The sequence below is a fragment of the Marmota monax genome, unplaced genomic scaffold (genome assembly GCF_021218885.2).
Source record: "Marmota monax isolate L192 unplaced genomic scaffold, Marmota_monax_Labrador192_F-V1.1 WCK01_AAM20220418_F8-fsc00151, whole genome shotgun sequence".
NCBI lineage: Eukaryota > Metazoa > Chordata > Mammalia > Rodentia > Sciuridae > Marmota > Marmota monax.
Genome location: NW_026694226.1, coordinates 3721364 through 3729475, shown reverse-complemented (window position 1 = coordinate 3729475; position 8112 = coordinate 3721364).

Below are 8112 nucleotides of genomic sequence, written 5' to 3'. Positions count from 1 at the left end.
CCACCTTCACCCCATACACAGATTGCAGAATCACATCAGTTACACATCCATTGATTTACATATTGCCATACTAGTGTCTGTTGTGTTCTGCTGCCTTTCCCATCCTCCACCCTCCCCGCTCCCCACCTCTCCCCTCCCCTCCCCTCCTCTCTCTCTACCCCCTCCACTGTATAACCCTGAGGGTCTCCTTCCATTTCCATGCAATTTCCCTTCTCTCTCCCTTTCCTTCCCACCTCTCATCCCTGTTAAATGTTAACCTTCTTCTCCTGCTCTTCGTCCCTACTCTGATCTTAGTTACTCTCCTTATATCAAAGAAGACATTTGGCATTTGTTTTTGAGGGATTGGCTAGCTTCACTTAGCATAATCTGCTCTAATGCCATCCATTTCCCTGCAAATTCTATGATTTTGTCATTTTTTAATGCAGAGTAATACTCCATTGTGTATAAATGCCACATTTTTTTTATCCATTCGTCTATTGAAGGGCATCTAGGTTGGTTCCACAGTCTTGCTATTGTGAATTGTGCTGCTATGAACATCAATGTAGCAGTGTCCCTGTAGCATGCTCTTTTTTGGTCTTTAGGGAATAGACCAAGAGGGGGAATAGCTGGGTCAAATGGTGGCTCCATTCCCAGCTTTCCAAGAAATCTCCATACTGCTTTCCAAATTGGCTGCACCAATCTGCAGTCCCACCAGCAATGTACAAGTGTACCCTTTTCCCCACATCCTCGCCAGCACTTTCTGTTGTTTGACTTCATAATGGCTGCCAATCTTACTGGAGTGAGATGGTATCTTAGGGTGGTTTTGATTTGCATTTCTCTGACTGCTAGAGATGGTGAGCATTTCTTCATGTACTTGTTGATTGATTGTATGTCCTCCTCTGAGAAGTGTCTGTTCAGATCTTTGGCCCATTTGTTGATTGGGTTGTTTGTTCTCTTATTGTCTAATTTTTTGAGTTCTTTGTATACTCTGGATATTAGGGCTCTATCTGAAGTGTGAGGAGTAAAGATTTGTTCCCAGGATGTAGGCTCCCTATTTACCTCTCTTATTGTTTCTTTTGCTGAGAAAAAACTTTTTAGTTTGAGTAAGTCCCATTTGTTGATTCTAGTTATTAACTTTTGTGCTATGGGTGTCCTATTGAGGAATTTGGAGCCCGACCCCACAATATGTAGATCGTAGCCAACTTTTTCTTCTATCAGATGGCGTGTCTCTGATTTGATATCAAGCTCCTTGATCCATTTTGAATTCACTTTTGTGCATGGCGAGAGAAAGGGATTCAGTTTCATTTTGTTGCATATGGATTTCCAGTTTTCCCAGCACCATTTGTTGAAGATGCTATCCTTCCTCCATTGCATGCTTTTAGCCCCTTTATCAAATATAAGATAGTTGTAGTTTTGTGGATTGGTTTCTGTGTCCTCTATTCTGTACCATTGGTCCACCTGCCTGTTTTGGTACCAGTACCATGCTGTTTTTGTTACTATTGCTCTGTAGTATAGTTTGAAGTCTGGTATCGCTATACCTCCTGATTCACACTTCCTGCTTAGCATTGTTTTTGCTATTCTGGGTCTTTTATTTTTCCATATGAATTTCATGATTGCTTTCTCTATTTCTACAAGAAAGGCCGTTGGGATTTTGATTGGCATTGCATTAAACCTATAGAGAACTTTTGGTAATATCGCCATTTTGATGATGTTAGTTCTGCCTATCCATGAACAGGGTATATTTTTCCATCTTCTAAGATCTTCTTCTATTTCTCTCTTTAGGGTTCTGTAGTTTTCATTGTATAAGTCTTTCACCTCTTTTGTTAGGTTGATTCCCAAGTATTTTATTTTTTTTTGAAGATATTGTGAATGGAGTGGTTGTCCTCATTTCCATTTCAGAGGATTTGTCGCTGATATACAGAAATGCCTTTGATTTATGCGTGTTGATTTTATATCCTGCCACTTTGCTGAATTCATTTATTAGCTCTAATAGTTTCTTTGTAGAGCCTTTTGGGTCTGCTAGGTATAGAATCATATCATCTGCAAATAGTGATAATTTAAGTTCTTCTTTTCCTATTTTGATGCCTTTAATTTCTTTCGTCTGTCTAATTGCTCTGGCCAGTGTTTCGAGAACTATGTTGAACAGAAGTGGAGAGAGAGGGCATCCCTGTCTTGTTCCAGATTTTAGAGGGAATGCCTTCAGTTTTTCTCCATTCAGAATGATGCTAGCCTGAGGCTTAGCATAGATTGCTTTTACAATATTGAGGTATGTTCCTGTTATCCCTAGTTTTTCTAGAGTTTTGAACATAAAGGGATGCTGTACTTTGTCGAATGCTTTTTCCGCATCTATCGAGATGATCATATGGTTCTTATTTTTAAGTCTATTGATGTGGTGAATAACATTTATTGATTTCCGTATATTGAACCAGCCTTGCATCCCAGGGATGAATCCTACTTGATCATGGTGCACAATTTTTTTGATATGTTTTTGTATCCAATTCGCCAGAATTTTATTGAGGATTTTTGCATCTAGGTTCATTAGAGATATTGGTCTGTAGTTTTCTTTCTTTGAAGTGTCTTTGTCTGGTTTAGGTATCAGGGTGATGTTGGCCTCATAGAATGAATTTGGAAGTTCTCCCTCTTTTTCTATTTCCTGAAGTAGCTTGAAAAGTATTGGTATTAGTTCTTCTTTAAAGGTTTTGTAAAATTCTGCTGTATACCCATCCGGTCCTGGGCTTTTCTTAGTTGGTAGTCTTTTGATGGTTTCTTCTATTTCCTCAATTGATATTGGTCTGTTTATGTTGTCTATATCCTCCTGACTCAATCTGGGCAGATCATATGACATAAGAAATTTATCGATGCCTTCACTATCTTCTAATTTATTGGAGTATAAGGATTCAAAATAGTTTTTGATTATCTTCTGTATTTCTGAAGTGTCTGTTGTGATATTGCCTTTTTCATCCCGTATGCTAGTAATTTGAGTTCTCTCTCTTCTTCTCTTCGCTAGCATCGCTAAGGGTCTGTCGATTTTGTTTATTTTTTCAAAGAACCAACTTTCAGTTTTGTCAATTTTTTCAATTGTTTCTTTTGTTTCGATTTCATTAATTTCAGCTCTGATTTTAATTATTTCTTGCCTTCTACTTCTTTTGCTGTTATTTTGCTCTTCTTTTTAAAGGATTTTGAGATGAAGTATGAGATCATTTATTTGTTGATTTTTTCTTTTTTTAAGGAATGAACTCCAAGCAATGAATTTTCCTCTTAGAACTGCTTTCAATGTGTCCCATAGATTCCGATATGTTGTGTCTGTGTTTTCATTTATCTCTAAGAATTTTTTAATTTCCTCCTTGATTTCCTCATTGATCATTCAGTAACCTATTGTTCATTCTCCAAGTGATGTATGCTTTTTCCTTCCTTCTTTTATCGTTGATTTTCAGTTTCATTCCATTATGATCAGATAAGATGCATGGTATTATCTCTACTCCTTTATATTGTCTAAGAGTTGCCCTGTGACATAATATATGATCTATTTTTGAGAAGGATCCATGTGCTGCTGAGAAAAAAGTGTAACTGCTTGATGTTGGGTGGTATACTCTATATATGTCAATTAAGTCTAGGTTATTAATTGTGTTATTGAGTTCTATAGTTTCCTTATTCAACTTTTGTTTGGAAGATCTGTCCAGTGGCGAGAGAGGTGTGTTGATGTCTCCCATGATTATGGTATGGTGGTCTATTAGACTTTTGAACTTGAGAAGAGTTTGTTTGATGAACATAGCTGCACCATTGTTTGGGGCATAAATATTTATGATTGTTATGTCTTGTTGGTGTATGTTTCCCTTAAGCAGTATGTAGTGTCCCTCTTTATCTCTTTTGATTAACTTTGGCTTGAAATCTATTTTATTTGATATGAGTATGGACACTCCTGCTTGTTTCCGAAGTCCATATGAGTGATATGATTTTTCCCAACCTTTCACCTTCAGCCTATGTATGTCTTTTCCTATCAAATGCGTCTCCTGTAGGCAGCATATTGTTGGGTCTTGTTTTGTGATCCATTCTACTAGCCTGTGTCTCTTAATTGGTGAGTTTAAGCCATTAACATGTAGGGTTATTATTGAGATATGGGTTGTTCTTCCAGCCATATTTGTTTATTTCTGTAACTAAACATGGTTTGTTTTCCTCTTTGATTATTTCCCCCCCTTTACTGTCCTACCTCCCACTGTTGGTTTTCATTGTTATTTTCCATTTCCTCTTCCTGTAATGTTTTGGCGAGGATGTTTTGAAGAGATGGTTTTCTAGCTGCATATTCTTTAAACTTTTGTTTATCGTGGAAGGTTTTAATTTCATCTTCCATCCTGAAGCTTAATTTCGCTGGATACACAATTCTTGGTTGGAACCCATTTTCTTTCAGTGTTTGAAATATGTTATTCCAGGATCTTCTAGCTTTCAGAGTCTGTGTTGAAAGATCAGCTGTTATCCTGATTGGCTTACCCCTAAATGTAATCTGCTTCCTTTCTCTTGTAGCTTTTAAAATTCTCTCCTTATTCTGTATGTTGGGCATCTTCATTATAATGTGTCTAGGTGTGGATCTCTTATGATTTTGCACATTCGGCGTCCTGGAGGCTTCTAGGATTTGGGATTCTGTCTCATTCTTCAAGTCTGGGAAGTTTTCTCATATTATTTCATTGAATAGACTGCTCATTCCTTTGGTTTGGAGCTCTGTACCTTCCTGTATCCCAATGACTCTTAAGTTTGGTCTCTTAATGTTATCCCATATTTCTTGGATGTTCTGCTCATGGTTTCTTAACAGTCTTGCTGAGCTGTCTATGTTCTTTTCCAGTTGAAATACTTTGTCTTCATTGTCTGATGTTCTATCTTCTAAGTGTTCTACTCTGCTGGTAGTATTCTCCATTGAGTTTTTAAGTTGGTTTATTGCTTCCTGCATTTCTAGGATTTCTGTTTGTTTGTTTTTTATAACCTCTATCTCCCTGTATAGTTGATCCTTTGCTTCCTGGATTTGTTTGCGTAATTCATTGTCGAAGTGATCTTTCATTGTCTGATTTTGTTGTCTAATGTCTTCCTTGATACTCCAGATCATCTGAAGCATGTATATCCTGAATTCTTTATCTGACATTCCATCTGCTGCAGCTGTTACCTCTTCTAAAGTTGCGTTGACCTGCATTGCTTGTGGTCCTTTCTTTCCTTGTCTTTTCATACTGCTTGCGTATCTTTCCTGCAGGTGCGGGCGGCGGTTCTGCTCTCTCCTTATTCCAATTGGGGTGTCATGGCTACCACACCGGCAGGTCACTGGGCCTGTTCTGGGCGCTGGCGGCGGCTCTGTTCTGCCCCTACTCCAATTGGGGTGACGAGTGTACCACGCCGGCAGGCCACCGGGCCTGATCCGCTGGTCGGTTGCAGGTTTGCCTACCCTGCAGGCGCGGGTGGCGGCTCTACTCTGCCCCTACTCCAAATGGGGTGACGTGTCTGTCGTACCGGCAGGCCACTGGGCCTGTCCCGCTTGTCGGTTGCAGATCTGCCCACCTTTCGGGCACGGGTGGCGGCTCTGCTCTGCCCCTACTCCAATTAGGGTGGTGTGTGTACCACGCCGGCAGGCTCCTGGGCCTGATCCGCCAGTCTGTCGCAGGTCTGCCTACCTTGGAGGAGCGGGTGGCGGATCTGCCCTGCCCCTCCTACCACGCCTGCGGACCCCTGGGCCTGATCTGCAGGTTGGTCACAGGTCTGCTCACCCTGCGGGCACAGGTGGAGGTTCTGCTCCGCCCCCACTCCAATTGGAGTCACGTGGCTACCACACCGGCAGGGCCTGATCCGGGCATGGGAGAAGGATCTGCTCTGCCCCTACTCCAGTTGGGGTGACATGTGTACCACACTGGCAGGCCACTGGGCCTGACCTGCCAGTCTGTGACAGGTCTGTTTACCTTGCAAGCGCGGGCGGCGGCTCTGCCCTGCCCCTCCTACCACGCCCGTGTACCACTGGGTCGCGGGTCTGCCCACCTTGCGGGTGCAGGTGGTGGCTCCACTCCGCCCCCTCTCCAATTGGGGTCACGCGGTCACCACTCTGGCGAGCCGCTGGGCCTGCTCCGGGCGCTGGCGGCGGCCCGGCTCCTCCCCTCTTTTATGAGAGCTTTAATGTAATCAATGGATTAAATGAGTAGTGTCTATAGGCAGGTAGGGTGTGCCTAAAGGAGGCAGGTCAAAATATAACCCTCTGAGTTATGTAGTGAACAAAGCCCCCCTCCTCCTTTCTGTTGCCACATCCTCAGCTGTTCTTACCATGATTTCCTGCCTCACCTTGGGCTGGAGTTATGGAGTCAGCCAAACATTGACTGAACCTCTAAAACCATAAACCAAATATAAAATTCTTCACCACATTGCTTTTGTCAGGTCTTTTGGTTACAAAAGATGAAAATCTGACTAAAACAAAGACCAATATACAAAATCAAAAATACTTCTGTATAGTTGGAACAATGAGAAATTAATTTTAAAACAATACCATTTCTAACAGTATCAAAATATTAAATATTTAGAGATAAATTTAGTATTGAAAATTACACATTACTGAAAGAAATTAAAGAAGACTAAATAAATTCAGAGATACCTTGTTCATGGTTAGATGACTTAATTTTTTAAGACAGTAATTCTCCTACAAGTGACTTATGGATTCAATGCAACATCAAAAACAAAATCATACCATATATTTTTGTAGAAATTGACAGGTTGATTTCAAGCTTCATATGGAAATGCGAAAGAACTAGAATAACCAAAACAATTCTGGAAAAGGAGAATAATAACAGAGGAATGATAACAAGACCTAAGTTCAAAAATCATCACAAAACTACAGTAATCAAAGTATTGCCATAAAGAGAATCAAATATATTAATGAAACAGAGTAGTGAATCTATAAAATAAACTCATGTATATGTATACCACTAATTTTTAATATGATTTACATACCATATGCAACCCAGCAACAAATTCTGCTGCCTCTCCCTTCAGGATATATCTAGAATCCGACCACTCCACCATCTCTACCCCTTCCATCCTGTTGCCAAACACCATCAAATCTCACTGGGATTATTGCAGCAATTTCCAGTCTGGTCTCTATGCTTTTGACCTTGTTTCACTCTAGGCTATTCTCAATACTGCACCCAGAATAATACTTCATTGCCCAAATCAGATCATATTATTCATATCCTCTAATATTTTGGCACAAGTTGAAGTCCTTGCATACCCCAAAAAACCCTATTTACTCTTCACAGTTCTCACCTCCCTGACCTCAGCACCCTCTTCTTTTTGCTGTATTCTGCTCTTGTCATTCATTCTTATCCTAAAACACCAATGAAGCTCCTGCCTCAAGACTTTTGCAAAATGTTTACTGCTGCCTGGAACACACTTCTACTAATTAATTTCATGGTCCATTCCTTCACTTCCCACAAATGTCATTTTTACTTACCTCAAGGAAAACGCCCCTACAATTCCTAGCTCTCCTTCACATTCTTCCTCATATGTTAGTCTGCTTGAGCTGCCATAACAAAGTACCATGAACTGGGTTGTTCGACTAGCCAGTTTGATTTGTCTCAGTGCTGGAGGCTTGAAGCCTGAGATTCAGGTATCAGCAGCACTGGTTTCTTCTAAGAACTATGAGGACATCTGTTCCAGGCCTGTCCCCTAGCTTTGGGTGGCTGGCAGTCAATCTCCAGCTGGTAGAAGGATAGACCCAAAATCTACTTTCATCTTCCCATGACAATTTCCTTGTGTTTGTGTGTCTCCAGTTTTCTCCTTTTCTATAAGGACACCAATCATGTTCAGTTTGGGCCCCCACCTAATAATTTTATTTCAAATTGATTAGCTCTGCAAAGAGTCTGGTCAATTTAAATAAATTTAAATAAGATAACCAATAAGGTCACTTTCTGAGGTATTTAGGATTAGAACTTGTGTGGGGGCACACAATTTAATCCATAACTTCTACTTTAATTTGTATCACACTTATCATCATTTCACTCATTTTATATCCACCTATTGATTCACTTTTGTTCTACTTTCTCCATCACAAGGTGAGATTATCACAAATATAAAACCTATAAAATAAGCAACCAGAAATTTCTGACATTAGAAGGTTTT